Source organism: Protopterus annectens, chromosome 8.part0, assembly GCF_019279795.1.
Source record: "Protopterus annectens isolate FY-2018-M chromosome 8.part0, PAN1.0, whole genome shotgun sequence".
Classification (NCBI taxonomy): Eukaryota; Metazoa; Chordata; order Ceratodontiformes; family Protopteridae; genus Protopterus; species Protopterus annectens.
This window is the reverse complement of record NC_056741.1, coordinates 1322415825-1322421824: the sequence shown is the minus strand read 5'-3', so window position 1 is coordinate 1322421824 and position 6000 is coordinate 1322415825.

Sequence of the window (6000 nt, the reverse complement as noted above, 5' to 3'; positions counted from 1 at the left end):
TTCCTCCTTCTATTGTATAGCCTGTTTATGGCAGGGGTCCGCCAGACTGGTTTCCTTCTCTTAGAGGAGTGAGTCTTGGTTTTGCTAGGGATGGCAAGATCCATGCATCCTTGTAGGTGCTCATAGAGTGCATTTGTAAAGGTTTCTGCATCTTGGGCAGCTTTATCCTTTAGCGTGGGAGCTGTGAAACTTACCACCTCTGTCTTAAGTAAGGTGAAGTTTGCTTTAGAAAAGTTTTTTACTGTGGTTTCCTTGGTTGGGGGTGGTAGTGGGGTGTGGACATCCAGAGTGATTAGTTTATGGTCTGATCTAACCAGTGACGGGTTGACCTCTGGTGTGGAACACCTGTCACCCATGTTTGTGATGACCAGGTCCAATATGTTTTCACCTCTGGTAGGGGAGTTTACCAGCTGATCCAGGGCATTTGAGTTGATGAATTCCAGGAAGCGCTGGGCCTGGGAGTTTGTACTCGAGTAGTTTTCCCAGTTAATGGTAGGATAATTGAAACTGCCCAATATCAGGGTGTTCGGTAGGACTTTCATGTTTTCCATTGTCTCCAGAAAGGTGGAGTGGTGGTCCTGGGTCATGGAGGGTGATCTGTAGCAGGCCACAATTTGCATTGCAGATTTGCCCAGTGTTAGTTGCATATGGATGATCTCAGAGGTATCATGCTGCGCCACTAACCTGGAGGTGTAGGTATCCTTGTTGAATATGGATACACCCCCTCCTTTTGTGTTTCGGTCCATGTTCTGTGGCTGAAACGTGTGGTACGAGTTGTAGCCCGCTAGTGCTGGGTTGCTCTCTAGAGCCTTGAACCAGGTTTCAGTTACTGCACAGATGTCGACATTCTCCATACTGAGGAGTGCTTCGAGCGTGTGCATTTTGAGATTTAAACTCCTGGTGTTGAGTAGCATAACCCTCAGTTTTTTGTTAATTGCACTGTTTACGGAGGTGGGTTTGACTTTTGAGCCTTGCCTAAAAAAGGCACTATGGAGGCAGCAAGAGCCTTGGCCAGTATTCGAAAGCCTAGGGGTGACAAGTGCAAGCCGTCTTTTGCAAAGCAATGCGGCTTGTTGAGCATGTCATCCCAGGCTGACAGACACTGGATCCCCTTTGAATGACACCAGAAGCTTAACCAATTGTTGAAATTGATAATTTTCTCTTTATACTGAGGTATCATTCTTGGTGAGGGCAGGATGCTACTCAGGGTCAGGGTCATACCAGCCTGGGCTACATGATCAGAGAGCTCTTCCATGTCTCTTTTCATGTAATCCAGGGAGGTACATCTCAGGTCATTCACACCAACATGAGCAATGACTGAGTCATATTTGTACTTGTTCTGGAGTGACCTGAGTGCTTGTGTTATGTGGCAGATTCTGGCTCCCGACATGCTGCTAACAGTAACCTTCTGCTTGTCTAGCCTAGTGAGTGGGACATCAGTGTGCCTGACTATAGTCACCTATTACTAGTGTGTTAGGCATGCTATTTCACCTTAAGGGTGGTGATTGTGCGGCACACTGATTTTGTGTTTTATGTGTTGTCTGGTTTGTGACGGGAGGTGCAGGTTGTTTGGGTATCTGCTTTGGAGGTCTCTGATGCTTTTGCAGGTTTTTATTTAGAGCCTCCGAGTATGATTTTGTGTATTTATGTGTATTTTTTGCCAGTGCTGGTTTAGTAGGTCTATGTGTGGCTGGAGGTGTGGTGCAAGTGTTAACCTTCTCCTCTTGACTGTCTCTTCCAGTCTTGGGTGGTACAAAGCACTTTATAGAGATTTATTGATGCCTTTCTGTTTAGCAAACTGTGTTTGATGAAAATGTTGTGTATCACTTGTTTCCAAGTGAGAGTCAAAGTGTATCCTTTTGCTTGTGTAATACCAGAGGATGGGAAAAAACAGGCATTACTGTCTGTATCCACCACTTGACTGACAGCTATTGTCACCAGAGGGAGTATAGTCCTTTACCTTCAGATTTGTTGTTTGGAAGCAGCTGCATGTGTAGTTCACAGCTTTGCTATGTCCTGTACCCACCCTGAAAGATAATTGTTAGTAGTATGCTTCTGGCTGGATATTTAACACAGCTGCTCTTTCCTTGTTTCTTACTGAGATATTTGTAGGGCAAACACATTATAGTACTCATAACACTGTTCTAGGGCAATATTCTTCTTTATTTGTCCATCAGGTAACTTTGTATGATCCAAACGTTTTGCCGGTTTGTTGTTAATACTACACAGACCTAGGGAGAGATTATTAAATCCCATGGTTCATGAAGGCAGTATTAGCAAGCTTTAATGTATTTCTCAGAGTAAGAGATGTTATGAGATGCACAAAAATCACAAATGGATTTTATGTGCCATAACAGAAAATTGAAAGTGTTTACAAAAATGGAATTTTGTTCTTTCCACTACTCTACTCTTGCATTAGTCGAATGCTTTTATCCCCCACTAACCCTGTGTCTTGAATAACTAACCCCTAGCTAATTTTCTGTTGGCTGAATTCCTAGCTAATTTAATGTTAGTTCTTTTCTTTTGTTTTCTCTACTGGGATAAACAGTGCCGAGTGCTGCTCCGTGCAGCACTGTACAAGATAGACACAGGCTCCTCCAGTGTCAAATTCTCTACAAAGGAACTTAGTCATTCCCACATCCACTTATTGACTGTAGCTCTACTCCACAATGTCTGTTAATTAGATTTGTAGAGCCCAGTACTATCTTAGATAACTGAGAATTGTTGTTGCTCATCTTATCTTTATCAATTTTTCCCCGTTACACTAAAATACAAGCCATTTTTCAATAAATTCTTAAGCTACATTCCTGTAATATTATTTATCCCTTTCTGTACTACAAATATAAGCCAATATTAGGAAACTGCTCTATTCTTGGATTAAAATGAAAGGTCCGCCAGTTTATACATTGCCAGACTCACAGCATTTGGTATACTCGGGCAGTATAACAGTTGTCGGATGCTCCCAGATAATGAATTATTGCTTAATTCATTGCTCTCTATATGTGAGAGATGTGAAAGTACTTAGCCAGTTTGAAGGCTTCCCTCTCACAAACAGACATGACCTGTGATTAACACATGCCACCACTGCATTCTACATCAACACATAGTAAAGTATCATACGCCAATGCTTTTAAAAACTCCATGGATTACCTCAGTGTCACTGCTCAACAGAGGCACAGCAAAATAATGGGTATAGTTCCCCATACTAAAGGGGTGGCGTAAGCCACAAAACTATGGGCTAGGCTTGTAAATGCCCTCGGGCAGATAGCCTAGTATGAACCTATGAACCTATGCCTAAACCTCAAAGACCTAGTAAATCTAGTGCTCATCATAAATCAAATACTGCAACACCTATTGACACTAGCACAGTAAAAGGTTACCAGATAATTAATCACTCCAAAACCTGTGCACCTAGACACCCTTCTAACAAGAGAGTATTAGTGATTTATGACTGCATTTTCTGACACACCAATGCAACTCTCACAAGGCTGGACAAAGAGAGGGTGACACTGAGTTCCGTTACAGGAGCCAGGATTTCTGTCATATCAAGGGCCCTAAAGACTGCTATGCTAAACAGATACGATTATGACATGGTAGTAGTCCATGTGGGTGTAAATGAATTGGCACTTAGGACTCCAAAGGATATGTAGAAATAGAGAGACATAACAGAGCTCTGTATGCATGTCACAAATGCAGGTAAGACCCTGATTTTAAGTGTAATCCTTCCTTCTCCTTGAATGATGCAAAAAGTATAGGGAAAATGCGATTAGCTTCATCAGCTGGCAGCACAGTGGGAGTTATTCTTGGGGGGTCCTGTATGTGTCAGCACGGGAGGGGATGCTTCAGATATTGCTTGCACCTTGCATTTCAGGGCTTCTGTATACTGGCTAAAGCCTTTGCTGCTCCCATAGTGCCTTTTTAAGGCAGAGTCCAACTGATGGATCTCTCAGCATAATAGAAACAAATCAAGCACCAGACTATGTCAAGGTGCCTCTGTTCAATGCCAGCAGTATAAATAGCAAATTGCCTCACCTTGAGGCTCTACTGCATTTGGAGTGTGCATGTGTGTGTGTGTGTGTGTGTGTGTGTGTGTGTGTGTGTGTGTGTGTGTGTGTGTGTGTGTGGTTTTACAGAAACTTGATTTAAAAGTTCAGAAAGCACTCCCTGTATGCCCTGATGATAACTGTGAAGAAGTATGCATATTTGTTATGGACCATATCACCTCTTAGGCAGATTCCTAAGGGCCCAGAGACTGAATCCAAATAATACTAACTAGGACCAGCTATCATATCATAGCATGTTACAAGACTCTGTCTATGTTCTCAGAAGACCATAAATACACTGGATGAACTCCAAATCAACAGGAATTCCATTATCCCATTCCCAATTTTGTCTAGGAAGTTTAAAAGTAAGCCATCCTGGTGGTCCACATGTATAAATAAAAAAAAATGAGTACAAGAAAAAAAAACGCTTCTTAAACTTGTAAAGCAAAACAAAAACCCTCAAACCAATGTTAACATTAAAAAGTTGCTGAAGGAACTAAAAAAATCACCATCAGGAATACACAGGCATCCCATGAACTTAGACTAGCATCAGAAGCTGAAAAAAATTATAAATCCTTCTTTAGTTATGTTTGAAAACTAAGGAATAGCACCCAACATTACTCAGAACTTATCCAGAATAGTACTACCTACTCAGAGCCAGTGGATATAGCCAGCATACTAGCAAATAAATGCAGTGCAAATGAATTTCACTCTTGAAACAGCTATACTAAGCCAACATATCCCACTGAATCTCAACCATGCTCATCATAACCAAAAAACACTTGCTAAAGGTACTCTCCAAAATGAAAACAAGATCATTCATGAGACCTGATAGTATACCTAGGTGCCTGATAAGCAGAGCAAAACATACCCTAGTGGACCCACATCTACAGTTATTCACTTGAACTTAGCCTGTGGTTTTGACTCTGAAATATGATGCACAGCTGTTCAGATGCCACTTCACAAAGGTAGGCCCACCACTGCCCCTGACTAGTCATATCCGCAAAACCATGGAGTGTATCATAACTGACCTAATTAACAATGATATCAAAAATCTTATAAGGCTTGATCCGCCTTCCTCCCAGCAGTTCAACTTTGTTAAGGGTAGATCTTGCCTAATGAATCTTATCAACTTCTTTGAGAAAATAACACAAGCCGTGGACAGTGAACATTAACCTGGCTAAGTCTTTTGACACCATATCGCCTGCTACCATAATAAATAAGCTGAATGAGCTCCAAACTGACCTCTATTAGATAAATAGCAGATTGGTTGAGGGATAAAACCCATGTAGTGAGGGTGGCAAGTGTGTCCTCAGTAAACACGAAGATGACCAGTGGGGGTACTCGGGGCTCTGTGCTTGGACTCCTACTATTCACCATGTACTTCAGAGCTTTTTGTATTACAAATGGGGATCTCTGGCTAACTAACATTGCAAACAACTGTCAACTCGTTGTCATCCTTAAATGTCCCACTGATATGCAGAAGCTCCAAGAGGAACTCTCATATTTCAACAAATGGTGCTCAAAAAATTGATGAAAACTAAATGCTAAAAAGTGCAATCCATCTTATAGTATACACAACACTCTACTTCAAAATGAAAATGTGGTAAGAGACATTGTAAAATGTGTAGATAATTCCCTTGCATTTGACCATCATGTTGCAACAGTGATTAGGAAATCTTCTTACCCGGCACAGTTGATTGGAAAAGGTATTTCATCTAAATCCAAGTAAGTTCTTACTCCTCTGTATTCCATATTGATCTGACTTATTATTGAATACATTGCCCCTTTTGGGATGTATCTTTCCAGGGATATCAACAACAGGAAGGATCCCAGAGGTTCCTAACTAAAAAAAAATAACAGGCTTAAAGGACAAGAGCTACCAGCAGAGGGTGGAAGCACTGTCCCTTTATTTACTGTCCAATAGACTCGCTCCTTAGGGGCGATCTGTAGCTTG